Below are 15606 nucleotides of genomic sequence, written 5' to 3' on the forward strand. Positions count from 1 at the left end.
TGATACTACTTGGTTTGTATTGAGTCTATTTAGTTTGTATCTTTAACTTTAAGGTAAGATGTTAGTTTGTTATGGCCGATTTAATACTTCAAAATTATGATAAATTAAAAGAAATTAGGCGATATCTTATAAAGGGTATAAGTAGATATAAATATTTTTGATAAAAATTGTTCAAAATGGATTTTGATTTAAAAACTGCATGTGGTTTAATACCAGTTTTAGACGATAAGGAAAATACAACGAAACAATTGATTGATGCTGTGGAAATGTATGCTGACATGTTAAATAGTGTGGGTCAGTCCTTATTAATTAAATTTATTTTAAAAGGTAGATTATCTGAAAATGCTAAGCTACGGGTGAACAGTGATTATATGACTGTTACGGATATGTTACAGGATTTTCGTAGGAAATTACTGACTACAAAATCTTTTACTGCTATACAGGATCAGATACGATCCTTGAACCAGGGTTTTAAGTCTATTGACGAATACGGTACACAATTTGAAAAACTTTTAACTGATTTAAATATTTCACAGGCTGATGGTGACGTAACTAAAATGAACGTGTTGAAACCGATTAATGAAAAAATGGTTGTAAAAAAATTTGCAGATGGCTTGAAAAACGAGAAGGTCAGTACTATCATTACAGCGCGAAACTACTCATCGCTGAAGGATGCAATCCAGGCTGCGAAGGACGAGTCTAGATCGTCTACATCCAGGCCAGCCGAGGTAATGAAGATGACTTCTACAAGAGGTACGTACTATAATAATCGTTCGTATTTTCGGGGACAGGGCAGAGGCCAACCCCGTGGTCAAGGGCATTACACTTATAATAGCAACTGGGGTAAATATCAAAATAATTATAATAATAATTATCGAAGCAACACGCCCAGATATCAAGGGTATTCGAGGCCTTTTCAATATACTCCGCGCGGTAGAGGTCATTATAACCGCCGTGGATATGCCAGGCGGGGAGTAAATAATCGTGGGAATTTGTTTACCATCCCCCAAAATGCCAATGCTCAGGCTTCTTGCAATTCGGAACAAAGTAAATCTAAAGAAAGCATGAACCAGTTTTTTCGTGATGAATAATTTTATTTTTGAATGTAAAAGCTCAGCCAAATTCGTAAATTTTTATAGAAATGAACAAAAATATGTTTTATTATTGGATACTGGAGCGTCCATATCTGTTATTAGAGAAGAGGTGTTACCAAAGGGGTCTCAAATCTTTTATAATCAGTTAGAAGTGAATGGAATTGGTGGAAAAATTAAATCACCTGGCTATGTACATTTAGAGATACATGACATTAAAAGAAATAGATTTCAAAATAATTTTTACGTTTTTAAAAACTTACCTATTGCAGTTGATGGTATACTGGGAATTGATTTTATGACTAAATATAATGCAAACATAGATTTAGGGAAAAATTTGTTGACGTTGCAAGTAGAAGATAAATTTTGTACATTACCAATTCACAACAAAGTCGAATACAGTAACTCTTTAGTAATACCTCCTCGAAGTGAAACTATTCATTATGTTTATTTAAACAATGATATGGAAGGTGATTGTTTTGTTAGTGCGAAAGAGATTAAGAAAGATGTGTTTTTAGCTGGAGCTATTGCTCGACCTAAAAATAAAAGAATCCCTATTAAGATTTTAAATACGGGAGAAGAAGAGGTTAGATTAGACAATTTAGAATTAGATGTTGAATCGCTAAATGACTATAACATTTTAAAATTTAGTTCGTGTGAAAGTAATCATAATAGAGCCAGTACTTTGTTGTCTTTAATTAATTTACAAAATTTGAATAAAGAAGAGAGGGAGTCAATTGAAAAAATATGTACCAAATATTCTGACATTTTCTTCTTACCAGGAGACAAATTAGAAACTACCAATGTCTGTGAACACTCGATAAAATTAAAAAACAACATTAATCCTATTTATACTAAACCGTATAGACTGCCTCAATCTTTAAAACCTGAAGTAAAAAATCAAATAAACAAAATGCTTCAGAATGATATAATCGAAGAATCCACTAGTGAATGGTCTAGCCCTATTTTGCTAGTTCCAAAAAAATCTGACGGCACTAAAAAGTGGCGTTTGGTAATTGATTTTAGGAAACTTAATGAAAATATTGTCGATGATAAATTTCCATTGCCTAACATTACTGATATACTGGATTCTTTGTCAGGTTCAATATATTTTACTCATTTAGATTTACAGCAAGGCTATTATCAGGTGAAATTAAATTCTGAGAGCAGGAAGTACACGGCATTTTCAACGAATACAGGACATTACCAATTAAAACGATTACCGATGGGACTTAAAACTTCATGTAGTGCGTTTAGTAGAGTTATGTCGATAGCGATGTCAGGTTTAGCTTTTGAGAAGTGTTTTATTTATTTAGATGATCTGATTATATTTGGACGATCGCTGACAATGCATAATCAAAATTTGATAGATGTATTTGAAAGACTAAGAAAGGTAAATTTAAAATTAAACCCAGCTAAGTGTCAATTCCTCAAAAAAGAAATATTATATTTAGGTCATTTAGTCTCAGCAGAAGGAGTGTCTCCTGACCCTGAAAAGACAAAAATTTTAGAAAAATATCCAGTCCCACAAAATGCAGATGAAGTTAGACGGTTTGTTGCTTTCTGTAATTATTATAGGAAATTTGTACCAAATTTTGCGACTATTGTCATACCTTTAAATCGCTTATTAAGAAAAGATGAAACTTTTGTTTGGAATTCTGAGTGTCAAAATGCGTTTGATTATTTGAAAACTTCACTAATGACTCCACCGATATTGCAATACCCTGATTTTTCTGATTCAAACGAATTCATTTTACAAACCGATGCGTCTGATATGGCTGTGGGAGCCGTATTATGCAATGGGAATATGAAACCAGTAGCATATGCGAGTAGACCGTTAAATAAAGCCGAAAAAAATTATCCCGTTATTCAGAAAGAATTAACCGCTTTAGTTTGGGCAGTAAAGTATTTTAGGCCCTATCTCTTTGGTAGAAAATTCACAATTATGACAGACCACAAACCATTAATTTATTTATTTGGTGTCAGAGACCCATCTAGTAGACTAATAAAATATCGGTTAATACTTGAAGAGTATGACTTTAAAATAGTGTATGTAAGAGGCAAAGACAATGTTATCGCAGATGCATTGTCAAGAGTGGTTATAACATCAGATGAATTAAAGAGTGTGACTGAACAGGTTTTAGCAGTAACAACTAGAGCACAAAAGAGAAGGATGGAAGAGAATAGTGTGAAAGAACAAAGTGCGCTTAATAAAGACACTGACGCGTGGCCTGATCAACCACGAGTTGTGGAATTATTAAGACAGCCGAGTGATTCTATAGAGATGAAGCTAGTGGAAGGAGAGATTATAAAAAAAATTAAGAAAGAAAACATAAAGATAGAAGAGAAAGATTGTTTTGTGTATGTCGAGAATAAAATGGTATTATTTGTTAATTTAAGCTTTAGATTGCAATTCTCGCGAGCCGAATTTGCAACTAAGCTTAAAGATTTTTGCGAAAGGATAAAAGTAAAAGAACTATGCATAGTAAAAGATGATAAAAATGAAGAATTTATAAAAGGAATATGTAGTGAGATAAAATCTTTAAAAAAATGGAACGGGCCCCGTATATGTATTTTAAAAGGAGTTGAAAGAATTTTTGATGATAAGGTAAAGCAATTCATACTAAATGACTATCATTTGTTGCCCACAAGTGGACACGCTGGAATGACTAGAATGGCGAATAACATAAAAAGAAAATATTACTGGCCAGGAATTGATTTAGATATTCGTAAATATGTAAGTAAGTGCGCAATGTGTCAAAAAATGAAGCAAAGTAAGTATACTAAACAGCCGTTAAGTATTACTACAACAGCAACGACAGCGTTCGAGAAAATTTTTCTTGACCTAGTTGGTCCCTTAGATAGAGATGAGTTAGGTAATTGTTATATTTTAACTCTCCAATGTGAGTTAACCAAGTATATAGAGGCATATCCTCTACCTAACAAAGAAACAGTGACTGTAGCTCATGCTTTAGTAAGTAATTTTATACTTAGATTCGGTGTTCCCAAATCTATAGCTACAGATAGGGGTACGGAATTTGTTTCCCAGGTTATGGAACAAGTGTGTAGTTTATTAAAGATAGAAAAACTGACATCGACAGCGTACCACCATCAATCAATTGGTTCTCTCGAAATAGCTCATAAGCATTTAGGTGTATTTTTAAGAACTTATTGTACGAATAGTAGTTATTCTTGGTCACATTGGCTACCATTTTGGTGTTTTAGTTATAATACTTGTGTTAACACGCAAACTAAATACACACCTTTTGAACTTGTTTTCGGTAGACAATGTCGTTTACCAAATAATTTAGATAAAAATGTAGATCCTCTTTATAATGCTGATGATTATTGTTTAGATTTAAGATATAAATTGCAAATTGCATTACGAGATGCAAGAAAGAATTTAATAGAATGTAAGGAAAAAAGAAAAGATCATTATGATTTAAAATGTAATCCTGTATCTTATAATGAAAATGACTTAATTTTAGTTAAAAAAGAAAACTCTCGTAAACTTGACTGTGTTTATGATGGACCTTATAAAGTTGTAGAAGATATGGGAGTAAATGTTAAGATTGAAAAGAAAGGAAAATTAGATATAGTACATATGGATAGAACAAAAAAGTATGTTACTTAGAATAAGATAAATATAGTACATAAGGATAGAACAAAGTGGTTCTTACGTAGAAAAAACATTTTTTTTCTCTTTTTTTTTCTCTTTCACCCCCGAAGGTGAAGTACCTATATGAATTATATGAAGTATATGTAGCTTAATGTTTTATTATGTTATATTGTGTGCACCTATTTGTAAGTCAGTCTTGAATACACCATATAACCGAACGGTTGTTTCATTTGACTCCAAGCCTCTATCCATACTTCAGATGTTCGTGTTCGTGTTCGTGTTCGTGTTCGATGTTCGTGTTCGTGTTCGATGTTCGTGTTCGTGTTCGTGTTCGTGTTCGTGTTCGTGTTCGTGTTCGTGTTCGTGTTCGTGTTCGTGTTCGATGTTCGTGTTCGATGCTCTTGTTCGTGTTCGTGTTCGTGTTCGTGTTCGTGTTCGTGTTCGTGTTCGTGTTCGTGTTCGTGTTCGTGTTCGTGTTCGTGTTCGTGTTCGATGTTCGTGTTCGTGTTCGTGTTCGTGTTCGTGTTCGTGTTCGTGTTCGTGTTCGTGTTCGTGTTCGTGTTCGTGTTCGATGTTCGTGTTCGTGTTCGTGTTCGTGTTCGTGTTCGTGTTCGTGTTCGTGTTCGTGTTCGTGTTCGTGTTCGTGTTCGTGTTCGTGTTCGTGTTCGTGTTCGTGTTCGTGTTCGTGATCGTGTTCGTGTTCGTGTTCGTGTTCGTGATCGTGTTCGTGTTCGTGTTCGTGTTCGTGTTCGTGTTCGTGTTCGTGTTCGTGTTCGATGTTCGTGTTCGTGTTCGTGTTCGTGTTCGTGTTCGTGTTCGTGTTCGTGTTCGTGTTCGTGTTCGTGTTCGTGTTCGTGTTCGTGTTCGTGTTCGTGTTCGTGTTCGTGTTCGTGTTCGTGTTCGTGTTCGTGTTCGTGTTCGATGTTCGTGTTCGTGTTCGATGTTCGTGTTCGATGTTCGTGTTTGATGTTCGTGTTCGTGTTCGATGTTCGTGTAAGTGTTCGATGTTCGTGTTCGTGTTCGTGTTCGTGTTCGTGTTCGATGTTCGTGTTCGTGTTTGTGTTCGTGTTCGTGTTCGATGTTCGTGTTCGTGTTCGATGTTCGTGTTCGATGTTCGTGTTAGTGTTCGATGTTCGTGTTTGATGTTCGTGTTCGTGTTCGATGTTCGTGTTAGTGTTCGATGTTCGTGTTTGATGTTCGTGTTCGTGTTCGATGTTCGTGTAAGTGTTCGATGTTCGTGTTCGATGTTCGTGTTCGTTTTCGTGTTCGTGTTCGTGTTCGTGTTCGTGTTCGTGTTCGATGTTCGTGTTCGTGTTCGATGTTCGTGTTCGATGTTCGTGTTTGATGTTCGTGTTCGTGTTCGATGTTCGTGTTCGATGTTCGTGTTTGATGTTCGTGTTCGTGTTCGATGTTCGTGTAAGTGTTCGATGTTCGTGTTTGATGTTCGTGTTCGTGTTCGATGTTCGTGTAAGTGTTCGATGTTCGTGTTCGTGTTCGTGTTCGTGTTCGTGTTCGATGTTCGTGTTCGTGTTTGTGTTCGTGTTCGTGTTCGATGTTCGTGTTCGTGTTCGTGTTCGATGTTCGTGTTCGATGTTCGTGTTAGTGTTCGATGTTCGTGTTTGATGTTCGTGTTCGTGTTCGATGTTCGTGTTCGATGTTCGTGTTCGTGTTCGTGTTCGTGTTCGTGTTCGTGTTCGTGTTCGTGTTCGTGTTCGATGTTCGTGTTCGTGTTCGTGTTCGTGTTCGTGTTCGTGTTCGTGTTCGTGTTCGTGTTCGTGTTCGTGTTCGTGTTCGTGTTCGATGTTCGTGTTCGATGTTCGTGTTCGTGTTCGTGTTCGTGTTCGATGCTTTTGTTCGTGTTCGTGTTCGTGTTCGATGTTCGTGTTCGTGTTTGTGTTCGTGTTCGTGTTCGATGTTCGTGTTCGTGTTCGTGTTCGATGTTCGTGTTCGATGTTCGTGTTAGTGTTCGATGTTCGTGTTTGATGTTCGTGTTCGTGTTCGATGTTCGTGTTCGTGTTCGTGTTCGTGTTCGTGTTCGTGTTCAATGTTCGTGTTCGTGTTCGTGTTCGATGCTCTTGTTCGTGTTCGTGTTCGTGTTCGTGTTCGTGTTCGTGTTCGTGTTCGTGTTCGTGTTCGTGTTCGTGTTCGTGTTCGTGTTCGTTTTCGTGTTCGTGTTCGTGTTCGATGTTCGTGTTCGTGTTCGATGTTCGTGTTCGATGTTCGTGTTTGATGTTCGTGTTCGTGTTCGATGTTCGTGTAAGTGTTCGATGTTCGTGTTCTTGTTCGTGTTCGTGTTCGTGTTCGATGTTCGTGTTCGTGTTTGTGTTCGTGTTCGTGTTCGATGTTCGTGTTCGTGTTCGATGTTCGTGTTCGATGTTCGTGTTAGTGTTCGATGTTCGTGTTTGATGTTCGTGTTCGTGTTCGTGTTCGATGTTCGTGTTCGTGTTCGTGTTCGTGTTCGTGTTCGATGCTCTTGTTCGTGTTCGTGTTCGTGTTCGTGTTCGTGTTCGTGTTCGTGTTCGTGTTCGTGTTCGTGTTCGTGTTCGTGTTCGTGTTCGTGTTCGTGTTCGTGTTCGTGTTCGTGTTCGATGCTCTTGTTCGTGTTCGTGTTCGTGTTCGTGTTCGTGTTCGTGTTCGTGTTCGTGTTCGTGTTCGTGTTCGTGTTCGTGTTCGTGTTCGTGTTCGTGTTCGTGTTCGTGTTCGTGTTCGTGTTCGATGTTCGTGTTCGTGTTCGTGTTCGATGCTCTTGTTCGTGTTCGTGTTCGTGTTCGTGTTCGTGTTCGTGTTCGTGTTCGTGTTCGTGTTCGTGTTCGTGTTCGTGTTCGTGTTCGTGTTCGTGTTCGTGTTCGTGTTCGATGTTCGTGTTCGTGTTCGTGTTCGATGTTAGTGTTCGTGTTCGTGTTCGTGTTCGTGTTCGATGTTCGTGTTCGTGTTCGTGTTCGATGCTCTTGTTCGTGTTCGATGTTCGTGTTCGTGTTTGTGTTCGTGTTCGATGTTCGTGTTCGATGTTCGTGTTCGATGCTCTTGTTCGTGTTCGTGTTCGTGTTCGTGTTCGTGTTCGTGTTCGTGTTCGATGTTCGTGTTCGTGTTCGTGTTCGATGTTCGTGTTCGTGTTCGTGTTCGTGTTCGATGTTCGTGTTCGTGTTCGTGTTCGATGCTCTTGTTCGTGTTCGTGTTCGTGTTCGTGTTCGTGTTCGTGTTCGTGTTCGTGTTCGTGTTCGTGTTCGTGTTCGTGTTCGTGTTCGTGTTCGTGTTCGTGTTCGTGTTCGTGTTCGTGTTCGTGTTCGTGTTCGTGTTCGTGTTCGTGTTCGTGTTCGTGTTCGTGTTCGTGTTCGTGTTCGTGTTCGATGTTCGTGTAAGTGTTCGATGTTCGTGTTCGTGTTCGTGTTCGTGTTCGTGTTCGTGTTCGATGTTCGTGTTCGTGTTCGTGTTCGTGTTCGTGTTCGTGTTCGTGTTCGTGTTCGTGTTCGTGTTCGTGTTCGATGTTCGTGTTCGTGTTCGTGTTCGATGCTCTTGTTCGTGTTCGTGTTCGTGTTCGTGTTCGTGTTCGTGTTCGTGTTCGTGTTCGTGTTCGTGTTCGTGTTCGTTTTCGTGTTCGTGTTCGTGTTCGTGTTCGTGTTCGTGTTCGTGTTCGTGTTCGTGTTCGTGTTCGTGTTCGTGTTCGTGTTCGTGTTCGTGTTCGTGTTCGTGTTCGTGTTCGTGTTCGTGTTCGTGTTCGTGTTCGTGTTCGTGTTCGTGTTCGTGTTCGTGTTCGTGTTCGTGTTCGTGTTCGTGTTCGTGTTCGTGTTCGTGTTCGTGTTCGTGTTCGTGTTCGTGTTCGTGTTCGTGTTCGTGTTCGTGTTCGTGTTCGTGTTCGTGTTCGTGTTCGTGTTCGTGTTCGTGTTCGTGTTCGTGTTCGTGTTCGTGTTCGTGTTCGTGTTCGTGTTCGTGTTCGTGTTCGTGTTCGTGTTCGTGTTCGTGTTCGTGTTCGTGTTCGTGTTCGTGTTCGTGTTCGTGTTCGTGTTCGTGTTCGTGTTCGTGTTCGTGTTCGTGTTCGTGTTCGTGTTCGATGTTCTTGTTCGTGTTTGATGTTCGTGTTTGATGTTCATGTTTGATGTTCGTGTTTAATGTTCGTGTTTGATGTTCGTGTTTGATGTTCGTGTTTGATGTTCGTGTTTGATGTTCGTGTTTGATGTTCGTGTTTGATGTTCGTGTTCGATGTTCGTGTTTGATGTTCGTGTTTGATGTTCGTGTTCGATGTTCGTGTTCGTGTTTGATGTTCGATGTTCGTGTTCGTATTCGTGTTCCATGTAAGTGTTCGTATTCGATGTTTGTGTTCGATGTTCGTGTTCGTGTTCGATGTTCGTGTTTGATGTTCGTGTTGGTGTTCGTGTTCGTGTTCGATGTTCGTGTTCGTGTTTGATGTTCGTGTTTGATGTTCGTGTTCGTGTTTGATGTTCGTGTTTGATGTTCGTGTCACATTAAGAGTAAAGAAACTTTTTCACTATCATAATACTATCTTTATTTTCTATTACGAATATGTTCTGGGTAAAAGCAGTGAATATTATTGTAATATCTTATAACTTTGTGGATTACAGGAGAAAAATTACAAAAAAAATTGTATAGATGTATTAGGCTACGTACTTACGTAGGCTTTAAATATCGCATAACAATAAAACTATGATAATAGCGATTATCATTTTATTCTCCGGGGACGGCGATATTACCTAATATAGTAGGAGTCCACTCAAAGAGTTACACCTACATAATAATGACATTGTTTATGACAAATACCCGGAACACGATGACACCCTATAAGATTGTCAAGGTAAGTAAAAATATAAATAGACGACGCTAATTCGATTCGTTTTTACGCAGACAGTCACCATAGCAATAAATAACCGTAATCTTCACGCAAATATCTCCAGGGGAGAGACAGTAGTGGAGGATTACCCGGCTGGATTTAGATGGTAGATATAGTATGATTACATTCTAAATACAGCCATAAATGAGGGGATATTTAATTTGTCGGCTTAATAGCCGTGATTATCTGTGTTTGTTTCTGTAATGAGTGGTTTAGTCATTTATTAGTGTTTCAAGAGATAAGAAATATAAAATACGGATACAGGTTATATTATACCCATATGCAAAACTTTAAAAATGTTGTGTTTTTTTATGTAACCCAGATGAAGGAAATCTCAGTTTAACTCAGTTCTTATAACTCTTTTTAGAACCGCCTGAGACATTGTGATTTTTGTCTCTCTAACACAGAATTAATGAAACTTGTACCTACATAATGCTGAGCATCTGAGATATTCTTTAGGTTATATGCTATTATATAAATAGATTAAACAGAATCTATTACCTATTTCTATTTCTATCCGATAATAAAAAAAAATCTCTTTTTAATCCTACAAAAAAGCTGTCTGGATATTTATATAACTTTAATACGTTATAACATGACCTCGTCTATTATTCTTCAGTTTTTAGGGTCATAAAGGTTACTAGACCCACGTAAAACTCGGCTCGTAAAATTCGTGTGTATGCTTAGTAAAGTTTCAAACGTCGATAAGAGTAAATATTTGAGTGGGAGTTAAAAATATGGGCTAGGAACTGTTAGTTAGTGCGTAGCGTTGTGTGGTTGTGTAGTATGGTTATAATCACAGAATATAATATAAAACGTTAAGTAATAGTATTAATAAAAACCTTTTATACAACGCTTTCACTGAATTATTATGAAGTGTAAAGAAAAAAAAATCACAAATATTATTAAAAAAAAAAACAAAAATCGTCGCATTACTCCCTGACGTGACGGTATTGCTGTGATGCGACCTTGAAATTTTACTTTAATTTAAAAAAAATTCCAAACAGTCCCAAATTTATTTTTAACGATAGCTATAAAGTTCAAGGCTAATAATTGTCTAGTTGGTATACTGAAATGCTGATATATTATCAAAGCAATTAGTGCCTAATTTGTCACCGAAGTCGATAATGATAAACAGTAGCAGATAGTAATCTACATGACAAATACGAAACTAATCACTCATGGCGTTGAATAATCAGTGCTTACTAGATTGTTATGACCGCATCCTTGGTACAGTGGTTCACGCGTGAGCGTAACACCGAGTGGTCCTGGGTTCGATTCGAAGAAAAAAAAATTTCTCGGTCTGGCAGGACACAGAAGGCTGATCACTTACTTGTCCCTAAAGAAAATCGATCAGTGAAACAGATATATAATGCATCTGCCCCTTACCCACTAGGGGACATGGAACTTCACTTTTTCACTAGATTGTTATGTGTATAGAATCATGTTACTATTTCGTAAAACCTATTGCTTAATTCTTAGGTATATAATTAATAATAATTCCACCGAGTATTTAAATGAACGAATTTTTTGAAAAACCGATGCGGTGTGCATTTTTTTTGTAAATTATTGAGAATCAATTCTTATGTTTTGCATCGGAATAGCAGAGACTCCTGAAACACAGCGAAAGCTATAGTATATTATAGTCTAAAGTATAAGTTTTGATATAAGGAACCTTGTTCAATAAATGATTTTATTAATTAATTTTTTTTTTTTTTATGTATCCTAACATAAAAAAACTTATTCTCAGAAGAATAGTCCATCGTTCAATACCCAAACGTAAAATGACTACGTCACAAAGATTCAAACAACGATCAAGTTTTAAACAGCACTAATCAAATCAAATCATTTATTTGTTAGAACTAGAGTTCATGGCCCTGTAAAATGTAATTTATTATCAACAATTACGACAATAAAGGGACAGGACTTATTTTTCAGGAGACCACTTCATCTACATCCACTTGAGAGTCTAATATAATTAATGTTTAAGGAAATTTTCCTGTTTCACTTTAAATTAAGTTTAAGTTAATTACTGCGTTTTGTTGTTGTCTTGGTGAGAGGTTACATTTTTTAGAGTTAAATTTTGGACGTATTTTATTAGGCTTTATTAATATAATCTTATTATGTCATTTAAAGTAAAGAGAGTTCGTTAATTATTATCAATTCACTTCTAACTAGATAAATTAAAAAAAAATGGTTGCCTGTAAAGTCGGTTTTACGGGCGAAGATTTTACGTGACAACGTCTCTCTCTCGTTCGGTGACTCATCGTAACGTTACCGAGCGTTACACTTTTTCATAAGTGACTCCCAGCCGCAACCTAATTTAAGACGTTGTCACGTCAAAATTGCTAAAATATATGGTTAAACACTTAAAAGTTTGGAAGAAAATTTCATTATGCTTCTTTGACTACATTGTAAATCTTTACTGAACTATACTAGAACTTTTTTTATTACACCAAATGCTAGTAAAATATCGGTCAGTCATCTCATCATCATCATCATCATCATCATCAGCCCATATACGTTCCCACTGCTGGGACACGGGCCTCCTATGAGGGTACAGGCCATAATCCACCACGCTGGCCAAGTGCGGGTTGGCGGATTGCGGGTTGGCGGATTGCGGGTTGGCGGTCAGTCATCTATTGTCCTACAATAGTATTTAGTAAATTACAAATGTAGTGTATTAAATAAATAGAATTGCCCAATCACATGTAGATACTTAATTTAAATAACGTTAAACATGTTAGCAACATAATTAATTATACGCAATACACACCTGTATTGAATTCAGTTGCTACCTTATAATATCAGAAATGAAACAATACTTGGATACCTTTCGAACTCGGAAGCTTATAAGAAACTAGGTTTCCGCCCGCGGCTTCGCCCGCGCAGTCAAAGAAAAACCCGCATATTTCCCGTACCCGTGGGATTTCCGGGATTGCGTCATTTTCCCGGGATAAAAAGTAGCCTATTCCTTTCTCGGGTATCAAAATAGGCGTGATTGAGGAACAGACAGACAGACAGAGTTACTTTTGCATTTATAATATTAGTATTTGAACATATTATTTACATTTTTACATGAAATCAGAGTAGATACATTGAATAGCAAACATAGCAAGTGCCCTTGATATAAATTCCCTTTGATGTGGCCATATTGAATATACTGAGGTTGACATGTTCTCTTATTACAAAGGCTTTTGGGACTTCTAGTAATATACATAATGTAACACGGCTAATGTAAAAATGTATTGTGTAACCACTGGCACTGTTTCAAGTTTAAAAGAGATTTTTTAAATTGGTGTCGTTTTTACGGTACTTGTATCGTCTATTTTGAAAAGGTGTTAAAATGCAGGTGTACGGAGATTCAAGTTTATAATTGACGTATGAAAATTGGCATCATTTTAGATTAAGGTTAGTACTATACGTTTAATTATATTATACCAACTGTGCCCCACGGTTTTACCCGCGTTGCTCCGTTCTTGTTGATCTGAGCCTGGTCTTAGCCTTCCTCGACAAATGGGCTATCTAACACCGAAAGAATTTTTCAAATCGGACCAGTAGTTCCTGAGATTAGCGCGTTCAAACAAACGAACAAACTCTTCAGCTCTATAATATTAGTATAGATGTATTATATAGGTCGTATGATACTTGCAAGATGACGTTGAAATATATTTTTTTATTCATAAAAAAATATATTGATATATATATAATATATTAAAAAGTTAAATTATTTATTACAATTCTATTATAATTTTTAATACGTTTAATATTGTGGAAACTATGTCAATAATCTAAACTTTCGATTAATTTAGACGTAACCAAATTGGGTTATCTATTTGGGAGCTACGATTCCACAGAGCACAGACAGACAAAAATACACACGTAAATCTTATAACACCCCTTGGTTTCGAGTCAGGGGTAAAAATAGTTATCTTCTGTTTGCTATAAAGTTTTATACTAATGAACTAACAAGAAACGAAGTTTCAGTGATGTAGATAAACAAATTTTGATAATATTAATTAAAAGAGCGTAATCATTCATATTTTTAAACGACTAATGTATACCTTGAGGTAAAGAATGATAAGAAACTCGATATATAACTCATGAAATATTTCATTTTATGTAAGATACCAATTACAATATGGCCGCTCTACGAATCTCTCTCTTCAGCATCCCAAAGTATTAAAACTCACTTATTCAAGTTTTAAAACGACGGTAAATAACTTATTTTTAATGATAATCATGTGAACTTATAAAGTCCATTTTATTCTGATGACGTCATCACAGCTAACCCCAAATTCCATATCAATGTATCACGTGACTACAATATGTAGCAGTCAAGATTTTGCACGACACAATACCATACGAATCGTTTAGAAATAGGTTGAGCACCAAGAAAACTTATGTCCATAGCTTTCCTATCGCTGAGGGCTTAGCTATAAAATAGATTCCACCCTTGCGTTATCTTCCCTCTCGCTCGCACGTTTGAATGAGCATTTTGCCAGTGCGTTTTGATTCCTCGCGTTGTTAGTACATACTGCTGCTCGGATTCTCGTCACGAATTTTGAATTCGCGCGCGATGTGAAAAATACAGATAAATAATTTTTTTATAGTCTGTGCTCTGTGTTGTGGGTGAAATGAGATTGGAATATATTAGTGTAGTACTGTGATTAGTGGCTGTTTATGCAAACGTTGAGTGTTGCGAATGAGGTAATTTTTTTTAAGTCGCATAATTTCCTTTACGTTAGGTAAATATTTGATGTGTGCATTGTATTGATGAGAATTTTAGCACGGATGAATACAGACTTTATTTATTTAAATGGTTCCATAAATTATTACGCTATTTACCTTAAAAATTAAAATATTATGCTAATGCTGTGATATTTAAATAGGAAATTGAACTTAAACAGCACATCAAAATTGGCAAAAATAATGCAGTGAATTATTTCAAAATCGAGTAAGTACCTATAATAATTATTAGTAGGTAGGTACCTAATAGAAATCATTCTGATCAACGCGAACGCACGCATTATTTAATTTTCTTTAGTCGAACAAGGTATAGGTTATTATTATGAAAGGTATAATATTATTATGAAAATTTCATAATAATATAGAACTACCGTATATTACTACTACTATTTAATAGTACCGAAAGTGAAACTGGAGAAGATTTTCATAGAATAATATACCTAGAGTAACTTTATTTTGTTAACGAGAGGGGAAGAATTAACTACCTACCTAATATTAATACCTAGGATCCGAATTATGTTTTATATACCTAGTAGTCTATAGTAACTACCTACTTATACCTGATTTAGAACTAATAAAAAATCACCAGCAGAAATCTACGTGTACCTAGGTACGTTATTATTTTTGTATTGTTTAGACATAATATTTAATTAAAAAGTAGGTAGGTACCTAAATTATAACTAGTAGTTATTAATGTAGAGAAGTTAAGTTGGCTGAAAAATTGCATTGACCCTATCTATGGTTAAGACTTAAGAGCCATCTCTAACCAGACAAAGTTATATGCTAGGTATATTTTATTTTGTTTGTATCCCGGATCAATCGTAATTCGTAGTAGAGCCGGGACGAGCGGCTAGTGTTCTTATAAAAAGAAACCCTATTTACCTATTCGGTTTTAGTTGTCACGACGAACGTTGTTCTGTCAAAAACAAATGCTGTTTTTAGGTTGAACCTTCAACAAATATTGAAGAAACAATTCATTGAAATAGACTACAGTTCTTGTATTACTTACCTACCTTTTCATAAAATATGTTTGTTTAAATCGATATTTTAACCCGGAAAATCGAGACCGTTTTTGATACTTTCAAATTACGATTTAAGAACCTTTACAGTATACCTAACTAGGTAAGTATTTTAATTATAAGGGAAGAAAAACTTTAAAATTAACCACATAGGTAAGTACCTACTTACGTAAAGGACCATTTAAAATAGTATTTAAATTATATTATACATTGTTGGAACTTGGATTGTTAAGAAATGTGATGTTCTCAACTGTAGCATTGTTGCAGGAAAACTCCATTATCCCT

The 15606-nt window shown here is 36.3% G+C and overlaps 1 protein-coding gene across 1 annotated transcript in view; it reads left to right on the top strand.

The window, feature by feature from the left end:
- Positions 1-14076: 14076 nt before the first annotated feature.
- Positions 14077-15606, top strand: part of LOC123703218 — a 75158-nt gene continuing 73628 nt past the window's right edge. The window contains exon 1 of the mRNA XM_045651147.1: positions 14077-14263. The gene's annotated coding sequence lies outside the window, so the exon portion shown is untranslated. The remainder of the gene's footprint in view (positions 14264-15606) is intronic.

The sequence above is a fragment of the Colias croceus genome, chromosome 25 (assembly GCF_905220415.1).
Source record: "Colias croceus chromosome 25, ilColCroc2.1".
Taxonomy (NCBI): Eukaryota; Metazoa; Arthropoda; class Insecta; order Lepidoptera; family Pieridae; genus Colias; species Colias croceus.